The sequence below is a fragment of the Neopelma chrysocephalum genome, unplaced genomic scaffold (assembly GCF_003984885.1).
Source record: "Neopelma chrysocephalum unplaced genomic scaffold, ASM398488v2 Primary Assembly neopelma1_92, whole genome shotgun sequence".
Lineage (NCBI taxonomy): Eukaryota > Metazoa > Chordata > Aves > Passeriformes > Pipridae > Neopelma > Neopelma chrysocephalum.
This window is the reverse complement of record NW_020897754.1, coordinates 62,461-80,254: the sequence shown is the minus strand read 5'-3', so window position 1 is coordinate 80,254 and position 17,794 is coordinate 62,461. Positions and strand designations below refer to the sequence as shown.

The 17,794-nt window shown below is 41.7% G+C and overlaps 1 long non-coding RNA gene across 1 annotated transcript; it reads right to left on the bottom strand.

The window, feature by feature from the left end:
* Window positions 1–1,693: 1,693 nt before the first annotated feature.
* LOC113972463 lies at window positions 1,694–14,305 on the bottom strand. The gene is made up of 5 exons (XR_003535911.1): window positions 14,211–14,305; window positions 9,218–9,314; window positions 5,356–5,436; window positions 3,423–3,566; window positions 1,694–2,658 (listed from the first exon to the last, which is right to left on the bottom strand). It is a non-coding gene; the product is annotated as an uncharacterized LOC113972463 (long non-coding RNA).
* Between the last annotated feature and the right edge of the window lie 3,489 nt (window positions 14,306–17,794).

The window sequence follows — 17,794 nt, the reverse complement described above, 5'->3', positions numbered from 1 at the left end:
TGTGTTTAATCTCCTTTGGTCCTTTTTGTTATCTAGACCCACAATTCTGTTTGTCCTCATATGGCTTTTAGCCTGGGACAGCAGCTTGGAGCTGATAGCAAAGGAAAACATGTCACACTGGAAAACCAAGTGACACGGGGCACTGAAGAAGACAGGTCAGGCAATGCCTTTCAGGGTCTCAACATATTTAATCTGTGTCTGGGGAGCTGAAGCACTGTCTTGGTGATCAACCAGAGCTGTTGCTTTTCATTCCCATTCATCTTTGACTTTGCCAAAAAGAATAATGTGTCAAATGAGAAGGATATTTGGATACTGTTAAACAGGGGGCTGGGGTTCTGCTTATTTCATTTCCATAGTATATTTATATAGTATATTTACAGATTGAGAATGAAAATGGATAAAAGCTTAGCTATTTCTCCAACCTCCAGCATAATATAGCACACTACCTCATCTCTCAGACCTCCAAGAGATTCTTTGACTAAACTAGGAGACCAGACATGAAATCTTTAGTATTTTTAGGATGATGAAAAAGGCTAGAAACAATAAAACCCGTTAGTCCTGTCTGTCTTTATATTTGACAAAGGGATAGGCTAAGAAGCAAATATCCAGGAAATTACCATAAAATTTCCCCTCTTCTCTCTCCAGACTGTAGAGATCTGAGGAGTGCATGACCCAGGGTAACTGGGAGGCTGTTGGATGAAGATATTTGCAAGCAGAAGGGTAAAAGAGATGGAACTCTCTGGACATACCGGTTATGGAGTCTTCCTCTGTGATAGAGTCTTATTCAACTATTTAAAAAAATGTAGGATTATTAAAAGTACTTGGTTCTGACACCTCACTGATTGCTTCATGTTACCTTCACCTTGTGTTTTCTTCTTCTGCCCACCTAATATTTCTACCTGCTCACCTTCCACTTGCTAAATGTCAAGTCTCTTATTTTTGCCTGTGTCTTGGCTCCAGCTTCTGGCTTTCTGGGATTTCTGGGCTGTATCTTTTTCTTGAAGAGAGAAGGGTAAGGGTAAGTGTGAAAAAAAAAGAGGGTGAGTAGCAAGATCTGTAAAACAGGTGTGCCATAAACTCGCTTCCCTGCAAAAAAGGACAAACCAAAGGGATTTTGTCACTCCTGCTGGTCCTGCAGATTACACATCTAATGGCTTGTTTGCATTCTTTTAATTATCTCATTCAGTCTTTACACATTCATTGCTGTGTTCAGGAATAAAAGGGATGGGCCTTCTCAGCCACGGGAAGAGAGAATGGCTGAAAGGCCAGGAAAAAACCCAGCCAAGCATGGGCAGCAGCAATCAATGTCATTCACAGCTCCAGGCTGTGCCTGAAGCCAGAGGAAGAGAGAATGCAATATAAGAAATTGAGGAAGCTCCAGGGGCAAGAAACAAAGATGAGAGACAGCTCCCCAGTGGCAGATTTACAGTCACATGTTTATTTTTTGATGTCATGTGTAATATGCCCAATGTCATATCTGTAACCAGTGACCCCATTGTCAGTGCTTAACCCATTGTCCCCCCAGTGCAAGTGGTTGTCTCTTAGGTGCCAGGACCCTCATGACAACAATTCAAAGGTCTCACAAATACTAAATGTTATTTTTCTTCCTGTCTGAATAACATAATAACAAACACCAGCGTATCAAATGCTTGACTAAATCCCTTTATTGATTTCACTATAGAGATGGGGTACATTAGCAACAGCAACAACACATCTTAAGTACAGATAAGCTTAGATACAAGGAACAGTTATAGAAATATTTGCTATGCAGGCTCCTCCTGCTCAGGGTCTGCAAATCATTGATATCAGCCTGCCCCAAAGAAATTATGGATAAGAACTGAAAATAACATAAAACCAGATAATATAATAATAATTACCAACAAATACATTTGAACCTGGGGTGCATCCAGAGGAGGACTCTGTTTTAACTGAGGCTACAGCATTTGGGGAAAAAAACCCCAAATGAATACAAAACTAATTACTGCCCCAAGACAGAATGAATATATTGTGAGACACTCTTCTGGACAAGTAGAACAGAATAATTTTATTCAAGCCAATGAAGGGATCAGACTGAGACCTCTCTACTAAATGAATATAGTTTCTTGCGTCTTCAATACCCCTCTCATACAAATCTCACTGAAGGCTGTCAAGAGAAAAAAAATCAAGTCCAAACCTGGGCTTTATAAAAAAGTTCAGTGCAATCTTTGACATTCCCTGTTTTGTCCATGAATTTTTGCACTTGCACATAATGCAATCTAAAAGCTTATCTATATTGCGAAGTATTGCAGAATCAAGTCAGATGTGAATTAAATGTAGGTCTCCAAGCAGTCCATCGGGTCACTTTTGTTGTATAAACAAGACCCAAATCCAACTTTTGATGCAGCAGCTTGAACCCAGGCCTTGCTACACGCATTGATATAATTGGATGGTTGCTGGTATTACAGGTTTAAGAAAACTCCAAATAAAATTAATATATGTCTTACCCAGATATGGTGAGGTTAGAGGTTTAACAGAGATCTGGGATGACATAACTGAAGAGTGATCAGACTGATGGCAGGTCTTCTTTCATACAAGTCTCTTCAGAGAAAATCATGTAAAAGAAAACAAGCATTATGTCCTGTTCTGTTGAACAAGCAGAACCTTCCTGGGCTGAGTTATCTGGAAATAAAAGAGACAAAAGTTACTAGAATTAGAGAATCTCACTGAAGATTAACCTGCTGTAAGGGTCCTATGAGTAAAGAGAGGGCACCTCTGTGCCATGAGGACCATAGCAAGACTTGGGATGCTTTGGGATGGAGGTCTGGTCATGCAGCTATTACAAAGGAGCCACTCAGTGACAACTTCCAGGGAGAGCGACCTGGAAGAGCGATTAAACATGTTTTGTGGCTCTGTGTAAGGACTATGTGTGGATGGGAAGGATTTCTCTGAGGGCTGTCCACTGCCATTCCTAGTCTGAATTGAACAACTGTTATCCTGATTGCCTTCAAATCCCAGACTGAACTTCCTTGTGAGGGGAAGAGGAGGGGCAGGCACTGATCTCTTCTCTGTGGTGAGCAGTGACAGGACCTGAGGGAATGGCCTGAAGTTGTATCAGGGGAGGTTCAGGTTGGATATTAGAAAAAGACTCTTTCCCCAAAGGGTGGTTGGGCACTGAACAGGCTCCCCAGGGCAGTGGTCACAGCACTAAGGCTGACAGAGCTCAAGGAGCATTTGGATGATACTCTTGGGCACATGGTGTGACTCTTGGGGATGGTCCAGGAGGGCCAGGAGTTGGACTCGATGATCCTTGTGGGTCCCTTCCAACTCAGCACACTCTGTGATTCTCTGAATAACCCAGCATTTGATTTGAGAGCTTCCTTGCACCTCCTCTGATAAATGCAAATGTGTTGTATGAAAATAGGACACAGTTAAAAATGGCTTACCCTGTGTGTCAGCAAGATGTCAGCGTCCACCTGAGAGGCTGGGACATTTCACTGCCAGGAGGATGACAGTGATGAGCAAAATCACTGCAGTGAAGATCAGGGCGAAAACAACGTAACACCAGTGTGAGTTCTCCAAGCAGGTCACTGCCAAAAGGACAAGGGAGAGGAGTCTCACCATAGGCAGAAAGCAAGTCAACTTTTGTTCTGAGTTATGGGAGGATGCAAAATCACTGTACCAGGCCTTCAGCAGGAGTGTGTTACACTGGGTGCTGTAGATCTAACACCTGTATATGTATGTAGGTTTATATGTATACAAACCTGTGTGCATACATAAAATCATGTTTTCAGGGGCAGAAGAGCCCTTCTCCTGGCCATTCCTAATTTTTATCATCATAGCTGTTGAGAAAACACCTCAAAATGTGACCTCTTACCTTCTGTGGCAGAGTACAGCTTTGCCAACATTTTGCCATGTGCACATAGCGCTGCCAGTGCTTCCCACCCTGAAATATACCCTGCCTTTTCCTTGGAAAATGCCTTGCAATGGTTGTGTTATTTTCCTGAGGTTACAAAACTGAAGAAAGTTCACCTTCAGGCTTTAAAAAAAGGTGTTATAAGTAATTTGAAATTCTAGAGACTCTTTCCAGATTATCATAATTTTTAAGCACAACAAAGAAACACTTGTTTCTATAGTCTTTAAATCCCTGCCTCCATCATTTTCTGGTCCAACTGTAATCCTGACTAGGATCATTGTGTTCATTAGATCCCCATTCCTTCATACTTTACATGTAAACCACCCCCCAATCTAACGGAGAATTGGAACATACATCTGACTTCTGTGGTTTTAAAGAGGTTGCAGTGAAGAATGTGAAGGGACAGAGCTCTTCTATAGTAATTATCCATATTTATAGCATATATTGATATTCCTTGAACAAAATTCTGAAAAGCTGGACAGTGTAGACAGAATCAGAGGGAGGAAGTGAGGATCGAGGGCTATAAAAAGGCAGCTAAAAACCAGATGGGTCGATGGCCATATATCAAAACTGTATTAGTGACCAGACTTTTCATGCTGCAGTCCCATCCTGCATTCACTGGGATAAAATCATTATCAATGAAATGCATTTCAATGAAAGCAGTAAATTGGTTTTGCCTTTGTAACGGCCAGACTGAGATCTCCACTTGTCCCACTCTCTCGTCTGCCCAACCACCACTTTTAATCAGAAAAACCATCTGAAGCTTTCAGTTTCTTTTCCTTTTTGTAAGGTCAAATTAAACCCCCAAATTAAAACCTGTTCTCACTAGCATTTGCCACAGCTACCACTTTTCTCTATAAATATCTTAAATGCTCTTATTGCATTGCATGAATGCAATATTTTCTTTCATTCTCTACTTCATTTTCACCTCACAGACAAGAGCTAAAACTCATATCCAAGACATGATTTCACTTTGCAGAACAAAATTTACTTACACAGTTTGAGAAAATTTAATATATCTTAAAATTTTAACTTAAGAAGTGATAGACACAATTTTTCTGACACTTGTCAAAACACTGTCCAGAATTTTTCCTTCCTGGCTATCACTTTGTAAAAGTAGCTCAGTTTTGTTTTAAATACAGAACGGTTTGGGTTGGAAGGGACCATAAACATCATCTCATTCCAACCCCCTGCCATGGGCAGGGACACCTTCCACTAGCCCAGGTTGCTCAGAGCCCCATCCAACCTGGCCTTCAACACTTCCAGGGATGGGGCAGCCACAGCTTCTCTGGGCAACCTGTGCCAGGGCCTCACCACCCTCCCAGGGAAGAATTTCTTCCTAATATGAACATCTCTGGGCACTTAGCCCTAAGCAACTCCTCCACTGTGTGTAATACAAAGAGGTATACAAAGAGGATAAAATGCAGTGAGGAAAGGTGAAGTGTCCTGCAGTGTTGCAGTACCTGAATGTGTAATTTTGGGTGTGCTGTCAGGTCTGTCAGATCTCCCTTTCACCTTCACCTCAGCATATGTGATTGGATCACCTGCAGGAACAAAAAGTGTTGCAATTAGAATCTGCCCAAGGCCAGCCCTTGCCATGCTCGTTGCACTCAATCCCCTGCAGCATCAGACCCTCTCCGGGAAAGTGAGAAGAGCAACAACATGCAAGAGATGTTGCTTTATTACTTTTTTTTTCTGTCACTGAGTAAACGTACCAAAAAGAAATTACTAGGAGACTTCATGCATATAATTGCCCTGCTGTGCAGTTTTCCAAAATAAAATAAATGTTATTCAGTTATTAAATCTATGAAAATTTAAAAAAACCCTTCTAGGTGACCATAGGTTGTCACACAGTGAACTACTCTTTTAATAATTCTCTTTTTTCTTCTTTTACACACATATATACATTCTGTCAACCTCTAAACAGAAGTTAATCAATGACAACTTCTTTTCAGTGAATTAATTTTTTCTCCTGTTTATTTCTCAATAAACTTCTTCCTACTGAATTCAGATCTTGTACATGGTTACAAAATATGCCTTTTGTCTTGTTTCCTCTTTCACAAAGAAGAGCACAATTCCTGTTGGAACAAAGCATGTGCATAGAGCGAAGACAGACTATTTTCCCATCCCTAATGAATGAAACATAATTTTTAAATGTATGTAAAATATAAACATACTGTTTTCATTTCATTCACAGATTTTTCTTCCTCAATTTCATCCTTCCACGTGTTTAAATGAGATTTTTATTAATGGCTGGTCATCACATGATCTTCCTCCAGTCACTGCTTTCCGTGCATGGAGCCTGAGGCAGGCACTTCAGAACTTTCTATAGTCTTACATTAGGCTTTCAAATGTGACAGGACAGAGATCTCCCCATTCCCTATCTGGTGGTCAATGAGTAGAAAACCCTCCTGTGCCCCAGTAACCACTGGAACAGTTGTGACACTCCTGGTTGCACCCAGTAAAAAAAGTGCTTCACCGTGTGTTACAAGATTTTTACAACCAACAGGACAAAAAATGTTGTCAGGGTGGGTTTCCTCAAAAGTCTGGAAAAGCCTGGCAAATTACTTTCTCTGCCTTCCCTGCCTCAGTAGTGGAGAATTCCTGTCTGCTGGACTATCAGAAGAGCTCAATCACCAGATTAGCTAAAAATAATGCAAGGTGGGCTGGAAGAGGAATTGGCAGCGGGGTTTTCAGCAGCAAGCCATTCATTTTCCCAAGAAGGCATGTGGTTTGCTGAAACTGCTTTGCTTTAACAACAAGAACTAAGATTTCCTGTCTCATAGGAGCTCTCCCTATCTTTGGAGGCCTTGCCCACACTTGTCTGTTCTTACGTGTGGATGCTCACACTGCAGAACAGCAGAGATCTCTCTCACTATCCCTGCAAAAACAACCCATTCTTTGGCTTTCAGTGGCCAGTGCTGCATGCAGAGCCCAAGGAAGGCAAAGATGATGTTTAGGTACCTGACTTCTATTATTTAGTTGAGTTGCATCACATAGGTAGTGTTTTCAAATTCACATAGTTAAAGGTGTGTCCAGAAGGTATCTCACTGCCCAGGGGATGTCTACAGGACCATTGGCCCAATTCAGCAATGTTGTGCAATCAGGAAAGCTCATGGGAAGAGGTACAACTAGAAAGATAACTGCAGGTGTAATGAGGTGAGGAACTGCCCTGTGACACATTTTATCCTCCACTGGGTGATATTAAATCCAAGGATGAACTGTCAGAGTAGGTGAGTGACAGGACATGTTGCACAGCAGTTTTCGGTAGGTGTGGCAGCAGAAGGAAGGAAGGAGCTATATTTTTACATCAACTGCAACACAACACCTTGGAGGTTGCCTGCTTTGCATGTTTTGCCTCATTTCCCAGGAGCTTCTTCCATCAAATTTGCTTGCTGATAGTGTATGAAATAAGTTTGGGTTTTTTTTTTTAATCTTCAGAGAGAAACCAAACGGATTTTTCTCTGAAGTGCTATGGGGAAGATGAGCAAATGCAAATTTCAGCAGTGCAAAACGTAGGACACGTCCAGGCCCGCAGGTTAAAAGCTCTGTCCTCCTCTTGTAAAAAGTCAAGGCAGAGGAGAAGCAGGTTGCAGGCTAACTAGTGGTCAAGTGTAGTGGTTGTGGGGAAGCAAAGCAAACTTAGAGCCACAAAATCAGGTAAGGCAGCGCAAACATTGAAGTGTGTAACAAAAAAATGCTCACAGGTAGGGCAGTATGAACACCCCTTTTTTTTTATGGCCTAGGTTATTATTTTTGTCTCAAAGGAGCAAATTTAGCCTTGCTGTATCAATGACCTAATGTCAAATATGTATGGATTAAGACAGCAAGGTCTCTTGAGCGTTTTCAGGCAGGTGGGTGATAGGCAACATCCCTGCTCTGAACTCTTTGTAATGGCAAACACTAAGCTTTGGCCTGAAGAAAAGCAACCTCCTAAGGGTGCCAGGGCTGCTGAGATCTACCTCAGACTTACAAAAAATGTCGAATCTAACCCACTTTTTTAGAACTTTCTAAAAAAGATCGTGCAGCTGCCAAGGAGCCAGAACAGTTTAACAGAGTTTGGCAGAAGATGAGGGCTTAGTTTCCTGCACTCGGGCTCTCAAGTATGAAAGCAATGGAACACACACAGAAATCGAAGAGAGAGGTTGTAAGAATGTATAATGGAAATTTTTATAAATATAAGAATGTGAAAAAAAAATTAATTATAAAGATAGGTGAGGTTTTTTCACTATATCTCAGCAGGACACACCGATGCTGTTGATAGATGTCATATTCCAGATCAATTTAAAGTATTTCTTCATGCAAGATATTACAAACAGCCTGTGGAAGTCAGTGTTTTAGGATGATATTAAAATAAAGCATTTATTAGGACACCAAAAGGGATGCAAGATTAAGAGAAGTGACAAGAATTGGTGATATTTTACTATTGCAATTGAAAAGATTTTTTTCCAAATACCATGCTGTCCTACTCTAAAGCGTAAGAAAAATATTTTGCATGAAATTTGGTTACTTATTTAGTCTCATAATTGGCCACAAAAAATTTTTAGATGCTGAATTTCCAAGCATCTCATACTGGTAAAATATGTCTTAAAAACATGAATTATTTCCTGCTTTTATCCATTAATGGCTATATTTTGCACTTTATTACTTGAAAATAAAGTTTTTGAATAATCAGTTTTACAGTTGAAGATATCAGTAGGTCATACACAAATTGGAAGGCTAACAGTTTTCAAAATTACAGAGACTTCTATTAAATCTTGACTTGCATTTTTCTCACCATAGAACTTTTAGAAATGAAAGAGGGGGACAGAGACAGATAAAGAAAGAAAAAGAGAGAGAGAAAGAACGAAGAAAGAAAGAGAAGAAAAACTAGAAACAGACCTATCATTTTAGAATTTAAAAATATTTCTGGTGTCGAAGAAAGGAATCAAATTAAGATATAAAATACAAGTGTACTACAGGAGGGAGAAGTCCGTTCAGCTGTCAATGAGTTTCCAATAATCTGTGTAAATATCTTCAATATCTGAACATTAATTTTTTTCAGAAACAGAACATTTCAGCCATACTACTGAAATCCAGAATGGGATTTTAAAGGTCAGTCTTCACTTTTGCTAGAATTCAGTATTAATTCTATTAATAAACATGAATTTGCCAAGCAAATAGATATATAATAAACAGGGGAGTTATTAATAGTTATCAAAATGCTTTCAATATGACTTCTGAATGATCTAAGAAAGAATGAAACGTGGCATCGAGCAGAGGGAAATGAAGTAACATTAAGTTATGAATGGTATTAATATTATTAACATGATTGCATTTTTTTACCTGTATCTGAAGTTTCTGAAGTGAAATGTACTCTTTCCTTGGGTGGTACCTCAGCATAAACCACCTCACTTGCCATTTTGAAAAGCTGCTTTCAGACCTGCAATCAAAATGGACTCACTGAAAAAGTACCATCCCCTATTTTTGGCCGCTCTCCACCATACCACATTAGGTCAAAACAAGTGTTTAGATGTCTGTAAAACGGAAGGAAACCAGAACTCTTTTTTTTCAAATGTAAATTCTCACCCTGTAGCTTTTAGTAAGCAGTTCTTCATTCTTAGTCCCTTCTGATGGTGTATGTTCTATTAAAAACAGTAAAGCTGTGATTTTGATCAACTTTCTCATAAAATGGGACCTTCAGCCCACATCTAATTTTCGTTTGGAACTCGAGCTGGCAACATGCTGAGTGTGTTTATATCTTCCTCAAACCAACTGGACACTAAAATGTGTTTCAACTCAGATCGTGATGATGAGATTGCTCAGTTTGTGATTAGATTGTTCAGTTTGTGATTATCAGATCACTTCCTCCTAAACTTCAGTAGCTCAGGGTTGAAACCAGGAAACAATGATGTAGGGAGGTTTTTATTGTTGAAAAAACAATTTCAAGAGTTTGGAAATTTTTTTTCTGCATTTAAATTTTCTTTAAATTTATTTCATGCAGAATAAAATTAATTTTAGAAGTCGGGTTTGAAAATGTTGCTATAAGGCCAACTTTCTTTTTTTTTTTCTTTTGGATTTTCATCCTCGTACAAATTTCTAATTTTTTTGAGTTTATGGTAACTTGAAATTATACCAAAACTTTGAATTCTTCTCACAGGGGAATTTCTGCTCTTCAATCAGCTCTACACCACATGCTAGTCCTCATATCCCAGTGGCATTATTAAACTCAGAATTAAACCAGGGCTTAGTCTAACCAATTATTCCACTTCATGTTGGTCATCAAATTTTCTCATTAAAGGCAGACAACACGGTTCTTTGCTTCTGCTGTGTCTTTTGCAACCGGACTTGCCTCTCTCGTATTGGCCTTTTTAGCCACCAACGCGCTTGCAAGAAAAGTGGGTAGAGCCCTTCCCAAATCTTCGTTCGCGAAGCCTAGCCATGAATGAAGTCAAGAAATGCAATATTTTGTCCTCTTGGGACCAGTCATAGAAGAAGTATGAAAGAAAGAAAGAAGAAGAGTGACTTCAGCATTTTCAGCTTAAATCACTGAACTGTGTTGAGAATGGGCTTTCGCAACACTGGTAACTAAAAAGTTCTGTATTAATCATAGAGTAATAGAATCATTTGGGTTGGAAGGGACCTTAAAGATCATCTCATTCCAACCCCCTGCCATGGGCAGGAACACCTTCCACTATCCCAGGTTGCTCAGAGCCCCATCCAACCTGGCCTTGAACACTTCCAGGGATCCAAGGGCAGCCACAGCTTCTCTGGGCAACCTGTGCCAGGGTGTCACCACCCTCACAGGGAAGGATTTCTTCTGAATATCCAATCTAAACCTACTTTCTGTCAATTTGAAGCCATTCCCCCTTGTCCTGTTACTCCAGGCCCTTGGAAATAGTCTCCCTCCATCTTTCTTATAGCTCCCTTCAGGTACTGGAAGGTCACAAATAGGTCACCCCAAAGCTTCTCTTCTCCAGGCTGAACAATCCCAACTCTTCCAGCCTTTCCTCACAGCAGAGCTGCTCCATCCCTCTGATGATCTTGGTGTCCTTCCTGCGGCTTCACTCCCACAGCTCCATGTCCTTGCTGTGTTGGGCCCCCAGAGCTGGAGACAGCACTGCAGGGCAGGTCTCCCCAGAGCGGGGCAGAGGGGCAGAGTCACAGTGCCCTCTTCTTTCAGGGAAAGATATTAGGTGAGATGATTTGCTGCTGTGTGTCTTACCTGCTAAGGCCAAACTCTTTTTTGCAGCCTGCCAAACCACATACTTTGGACAGACAAAGAGGAAAGGTGAAAGTATTGATATTTCAATTCTGCTGCAATCACAGAATCACAGAATATGCTGATTTGGGAGGGACCCACAAGGATCATTGAGTCCAACTCTTAGCCCTGCACAGGACCATCCCCCACAGACACACCATGCTGAGTAAATGGAAATTACTTAGCCCTGATGGAAGACTTGCTGAAAACTGACAAGTTCAAACCTGAAAAATGATAACCATAGGGATAATTTCCCAGAAAGAAAAAAAAAAGAAATAAGCAGAAAACCAACCATTTCAGAGACAATAAGGAGACACTGACCATCCTCAGATGAGATATGTGTGTGCTTAGGGGAGCAGAGTAACAACAGCACTGGGACACAATGAAACTAATTTTTGTTTGAAGGATCTTCAGGAAAGTGTAGTTTCGAGCATGTGCCACCCTAAGAACTCCACCATGTCGTGCACAAAGGCTGCTGTGCCACCAGGCTCCTTGTCTGGGTGCTCTGCACTGCACAGGACCACAAGCTCTGCTCAACTCTCACAGCAAATATATAACCTGTGCTCTTGCTCATAGCACATCATTGCCAAGGACTGTTGCGACTTGTGGTTGATGCAATAGGATGATTGCAGGTGAGTTTTTGCATTTGACATCATCCTTGGGCAGGCTCTAGGGCATGGAAGAATTTGCATGCTGAGGGCATTTTTAGTAGCTCTGGCCCATCATGAACGACCTAGTTCATGTTCATGGTTCAGGAGTCTTCCTCTTGAGAGAGGAGGTTTCTGGCAAGGCAGACAAGCACCATCAGGTTGATCTTCATAATTTTATGCACTTGACAGAACTGATGGAGTGGTCACATGCAAAGCTCTTACCTTGGAGCCAGGTCCTGTCCTTCAGCAGCAGCCTGGGACACTGCAGGAACAGAGGACACACCTTGCTCCTGCTGCCTCCTTCAGCTGGTCCCTCGGGGAGACATTCAGGGACCATTCTTCTGACCTTTCAGGAGAAGGTCCTAGGACCATGGAGGTAGCTATTTCTCTTTACTAATTGGAAAGTAGATGCTAATGAACAGCTTAGATTTCGGCACCTAAAGAGCAGAATATCTCAGGGTTGAAGAATTTCTGTTCAAAGGATCATGGAATTATAGAACGGTTTGGATTGGAAGGGACCTTAAAGATCACCTAATTCCAACCCCCTTCCAGCTGCAAAATCCATCCCCTTCTAATTCCAACATCCTACCCTTCCCTTAGCAGGTAGGTGGTAATTCAGTTGAAAAAGACATTTGTTGCTTGGCTTTGCAACCAAGATGTTCTGAGGAAGATTCTTTAGCAAAATAACATGAGGAAGGGATTTGTATTGGTACTTAAACACCAAATGGTGTCCTCGGTGCCAGCAATGCAAAGCTAGACTAAATTTATTTATCGAAGCATCCAAGGTTTTTGAAGACACCTGGGGAAAGGAGGAAAGAGGCTCTGGAGGCACAGAAGCCAGTGATGTTTGATCACTGTTTTCCATCCTGTGTATTAATTAGGCCAGAACTGGCAAATTATTTTGTCAGTGGATTTGAAGAGAGCATGTAAAGATCTATCTGTCAACAGAAGGGTATTTCAAGGGTTTGGTGGAAGTTTATTTTTCCCTCCTACAGCAATCCTTTGCATTTTAATTACATGAAATAGTCACTAGATGTCTCTACTGCACCATACTGCACATTGTTTACTAAGAGTATGAGCTGCATAAAGTAACTTGTCAGAGACAGGTGGATTGTGAAGGAGAAAGAAGCCTGGAAGATAAAGGTAGGTAAAGGAAGATACCAGGTTTTGGTGGCGGGGGGCCTTCTGGGGTGGTTTCTGTGAGAAGCTGCTGGAAGTTTCCTCCGAGTCCAAGAGAGCCAATTCCATACAGCTCCAGGACGGACCTGCCGCTGGCCAAGGCTGAGCCCATCAGGACTGACCCCGTGGAAGGGATGGACTCACGCTGGAAAAGTTCGTGGAGAACTTTCTCCCGTGGGAGTGGCCCCACCGGGAGCCCACAGGAGAGACTTTTTCCCCTGAGCAGCGGCAGGAACAACCTGTAATGAACTGACCATAACCCCTGTTCCCGTCTCCCTGCGCCGCTGGTGGGGGGGAGAGGAGGGGGAACTTGGGAAGGAGGGAAGGGTGGGGGAAAGGTGTTTTTAAGATTTATTTTACTTCTCATTATCCTGCCCTGAATTTTTTAGTAATGAATTCAATCAATATCCCCAAATCGAGTCTGTTTTGCCCCTGATGGTATTCGGTGAGGGATCTCTCCCTGCTCTTGTCTCAACCCATGAACCCTTTGTTATATTTTTCTCTCCCCTGCCCAGTGGCAGAGGGGAGTGATGGAGCAGCTTTGGTGAGTGCCTGGCATCCAGCCACGGTCACCCCACTGCAGACTCCTAGTTAAAGGAAATCCCCTGGCTTAGGCTAAAAAATCCAGCATTTCCCCTCCCTGAAATAGAAAATAGCAGGCTGTTATGCCTGCACTGGGGCAGAGTAGAAAGGGGACAATCTATGGAAAACCTTTTGGCTTTTTCGTGGTTTTGAACTCTTCCCTGTGGGGAATAGATTCATATCATTTATGTCCAAAACAAGCACATAACTTGTGCTTGTATTTACGTATATAAATCTCCATGGATATAGGTCACTCTATCACTTTGAGTTTTCAACTTCTGAGCATGAACTGATGAGCTAACTAGAGCTGAACAAGCAAAACAGCAGCCACTGAGAATGGCATTAAAATAGTATTTTCCTTTTTTGTTTTCCTTTTAAGCAATCTGTATGAGGTGGCAGGTGGAAACTTAGTATTCCTGAATAATAAATCCCATATTTTCAGGAGGGTGGAGGCGCTACCATCTGATAATTCACTACCATTTCCTTATATTTTTTCACAGAAGGGGAATAGGAAACTACTTTTATTATTGCTTCTGACCAATACATCTCTTAGGAATGCATTCAAAAGTACTGAATGCTGTACATTCAGGTAAAAGTAATTCTTTTGATAGCAATCAGAGGCAAGAGAAGTGTCGATGCCTGTACTTCCCTCTATTTAGTGTCTTACCAGCTCCTGTTCATTCTTTGTAAGGGCAGCGACAGCCCAGGTGTGGAAAGTATGTTTTGAGGGGATTCACAGTCTGCTTGGGAGACCAGAGACACAATACTATTTTTTTCTATAGTTATCAGGAGAAAGCTTTAGGCAAGATTTCCTGTGACAACCTTATTTCAAATATTTGAAGGTCTTCCTAAGTCTGAGCAAATCCGTCTACAGTATATGTCATAAACGGCGTTAATAACAACCATGTGGTGCTGGGTTGAAATTAATAATCATCTGCCTTTTACTAAAAAGTAATGCAGTATTTTATGCACAATATTAAAAAAGCTTTAATTTTAAAGATTTTATGATGCATTAAAAAAACTCAGAGTCATCGTGAAATCCCACGAGGAGCAGTGGTACTTCAGACCTCCTCCTCCTCATGGCCAGGCTTTGCGAACGAAGATTTGGGAAGGGCTCTACCCACGTTTGTTACAAGCGTGCTGGTGGCTAAAAAGGCCAATACGAGACAGGCACGGCCGGTTGCAAAAGGCACAGCAGAAAGACTCCTTAGATGGTATATTCTGCAAGGCACAATTCTTTCTGCATTGTCTTTTCTCCTCAAGAGTGATCCTGCGTGCTTTCTCAAAGGCATCAGCAGCATTATAGATGGTGTGTCTCCAGACCTCCTGATTGGAGGCCAGAGTAGACCAGTGATGAAGATCAATGTGGCCAAGGCTGAGGTGTTGTTTCAGGGAGTCCTTGTATCTTCTCTTCGGGACTCCTCTTATGTGGCAGCCGGTGGCAAGTTCACCATAAAGATCTTAGGGAGGCGGTGGTCCTTCATCCTGGAGACGTGCCCTGCCCAACGCAGCTGTGTTCTCAGTAGCATGGCCTCAATACTTGTGACTGCTGCTTGTTCTAGAACAGACATGTTAGTCACACAGTCTGACCAGTGGATGTTTAGGATTCTACGGAGGCAGTGTTGATGGAAGCGTTCTAGGAGTCGCAGGTGGTGGCGGTAGATGACCCATGATTCAGATCCATATAAGAGAGTAGACAGCACTATGGCTCTGTAAACACTGATCTTGGTACTTTTCTTCAAGTGTTTATTTTGCCAAACTCTTTTATGAAGCTTACCGAAGGCACTATATGCCTTTGCTAATCTGTTGTCTATCTCTCCGTCAATCTTACCATCCCAGGAGATGATGCTACCTAGGTAATTAAACTGCTGGACTGATTTGAGCTCTGATTGGCCAATGGTGATATGGGGATGATGGAAGACTTCCTGAGGTGCTGGTTGATAGAGAACTTCAGTCTTCTTTAAGCTGACTTCCAGCCCAAAGAGCTCAGCAGCGTCTGCAAAGCAGGATGTTAAACGCTGAAGAGCTGCTTCTGTGTGTGCAACAAGGGCGGCGTCATCAGCATAAAGCAGCTCCTGGACCAGATGGTTTAAGGTCTTGGTGTGGGCCTTTAGTCACCTTAGGTTGAAAAGGCTTCCATCAGTACGATATCCAATGTAGATACCGTCCTGATCATTGAGGTCTGCTGTGGCCCTTTGGAGCATCGTGCTGAAAAAGACTGTGAATAGGGTTAGAGCGAGAACTCAGCCTTGTTTCACACCATTAGTTATTAGAAAGGGCTCAGAAAGTGCATCGCCATATCTGACTTGGCCGTGCTGATCCTCATGGAGTGAGATGATCATTTTAAGGAACTTGGGGGAACAACCTAAACGTTCCAAAATCTGCCAAAGACCTTTTCTGCTCACGGTATCGAAAGCCTTGGTGAGGTCGACAAAGGTTACATAGAGACCTTTATTCTCTTCCCTACACTTCTCTTGCAGTTGTCTGAGAACAAATACCATGTCTGTGGTACTCCTGTTGGCTCTGAAACCACATTGGCTTTCAGGTAGAATTCCTTCTGCTATAGCAGGTATTAGTCTGTTCAAGAGTATTCTTGCCAGGATTTTGCCAGCAATGGAGAGCAGAGTGATACCACAGTCTGATTTAATTCCTTTCTTCTTATACAAGGTGATGATGACTGCATCACGGAGGTCTGATGGTAGTTGGCCTAGTTCCCAACAGTGCAGTACAAACTTGTGAAATTTAGCATGGAGTGCAAGGCCCCCATGTTTCCAGACTTCAGGTGGAATTCCGTCAACCCTAGCTGCCTTGCCAATTTCCATGTTTCCATGTTAATGAAATTTTGGATAGACAAACTGAAAGCTGTGTATTCTTGCAGGAAACATCATAACAGTTTGTTCTTATTCTTTTTCTTACGCTTATTCCATGATCCCTTCGTTTGGATAAAGGCAAACTATGGAATTATGATCTGCCCCTTGCTCAGCTCACCTGAACTATCATGTGCAAGCTTGGTGTAACAGTTCGTTTGGATACATGTCCGGAATAAAGACAAGTGCCACAAATATTCAAACACACAAAATATCTTCTATTACAGTAATAATAATAATAATAATAATAATAATAATCTTAGCAAAAGAATCAAAAACTAAAGAGATACAAAATAACTACCTTGTCGTGTGGCCTTAAAACAAATACTATGAACAGCATTCAATATGGTATAATCTTAACTAGTAAAAAGAGATACCAAAAAGGGATCTTAACACAATATTATGGATAACTATTACCACAATATTGGTTAGTAAAAGGGGAAATTAAAGGGAAAATACTATGAACAACTTATTTATGTAAAAATATTCAATAGTAAAAGGGAACTAAAGGGACACTAAAAGGATATTAAAAAGTTTGTTCTCTCGGTTGCTTCCTATCGATAAACTGTGCTTTACCCACACAGACAGGCCAGGGCTGCCAGGATCTGCAGCAGCTGGTCGGTGCCCGTGCTTAGCGGGCGTCCCCACGGAGCAACACAGTCTCGGTGGCAGGATGAGCATCACTCACCCCAGCAGTCCTGACACCCCATTTTTATCAGTTCCACATTACACCACGTCGGGCCAGTACGCAGTATAAGGTGATGCCTGAATGGCAGCCAAACACCACCTAATCATTACCTAATGGCAACAGCCTGTACATGTCCTACTTGTGGGGCAAGGGGCGAGTGACCCCTGCCCACATCATCTTCCTCTCACCGTCATCTTTCTCACCCCTATGTATGACCTCTACCATTGTGTTTCAAGGGTAGATGTATCTATCTTGCAATATGTAGCAAAACCAAGAAGGAACTCAGCTCTGATAATAGGGGATATCAGGCTGACTTGCTAAAAAGCACAATGGACCTTACAATTAGCTTGTGCCATGAAGTTACATTGTACCATACTCTAGCTGGTTTCACATCCTAATATGATTTCTTTCTCACGCCTCTACGCTCCATTGATCATCTAATTCAAAAGTACTCCCCTTACACTTGGATAACTTATTTTTGATGGTATACTTTTGAACTGGTGTTATTTGGATATTAAGGAATGAAAAGATATAAAAATTGTAATTCTACAGTGAATAAAGTCCCCTATTTTTTTCCAGGGGTTGTCTTTCTGTTGCAATCAATTAAAGCCTGGCTGGCTCCATTAGCTTAGAAGAAAGCACTCAGATAAGGATGGTATTCCATTAATGACAGAAAACACAAGAAGTGAATCTTTT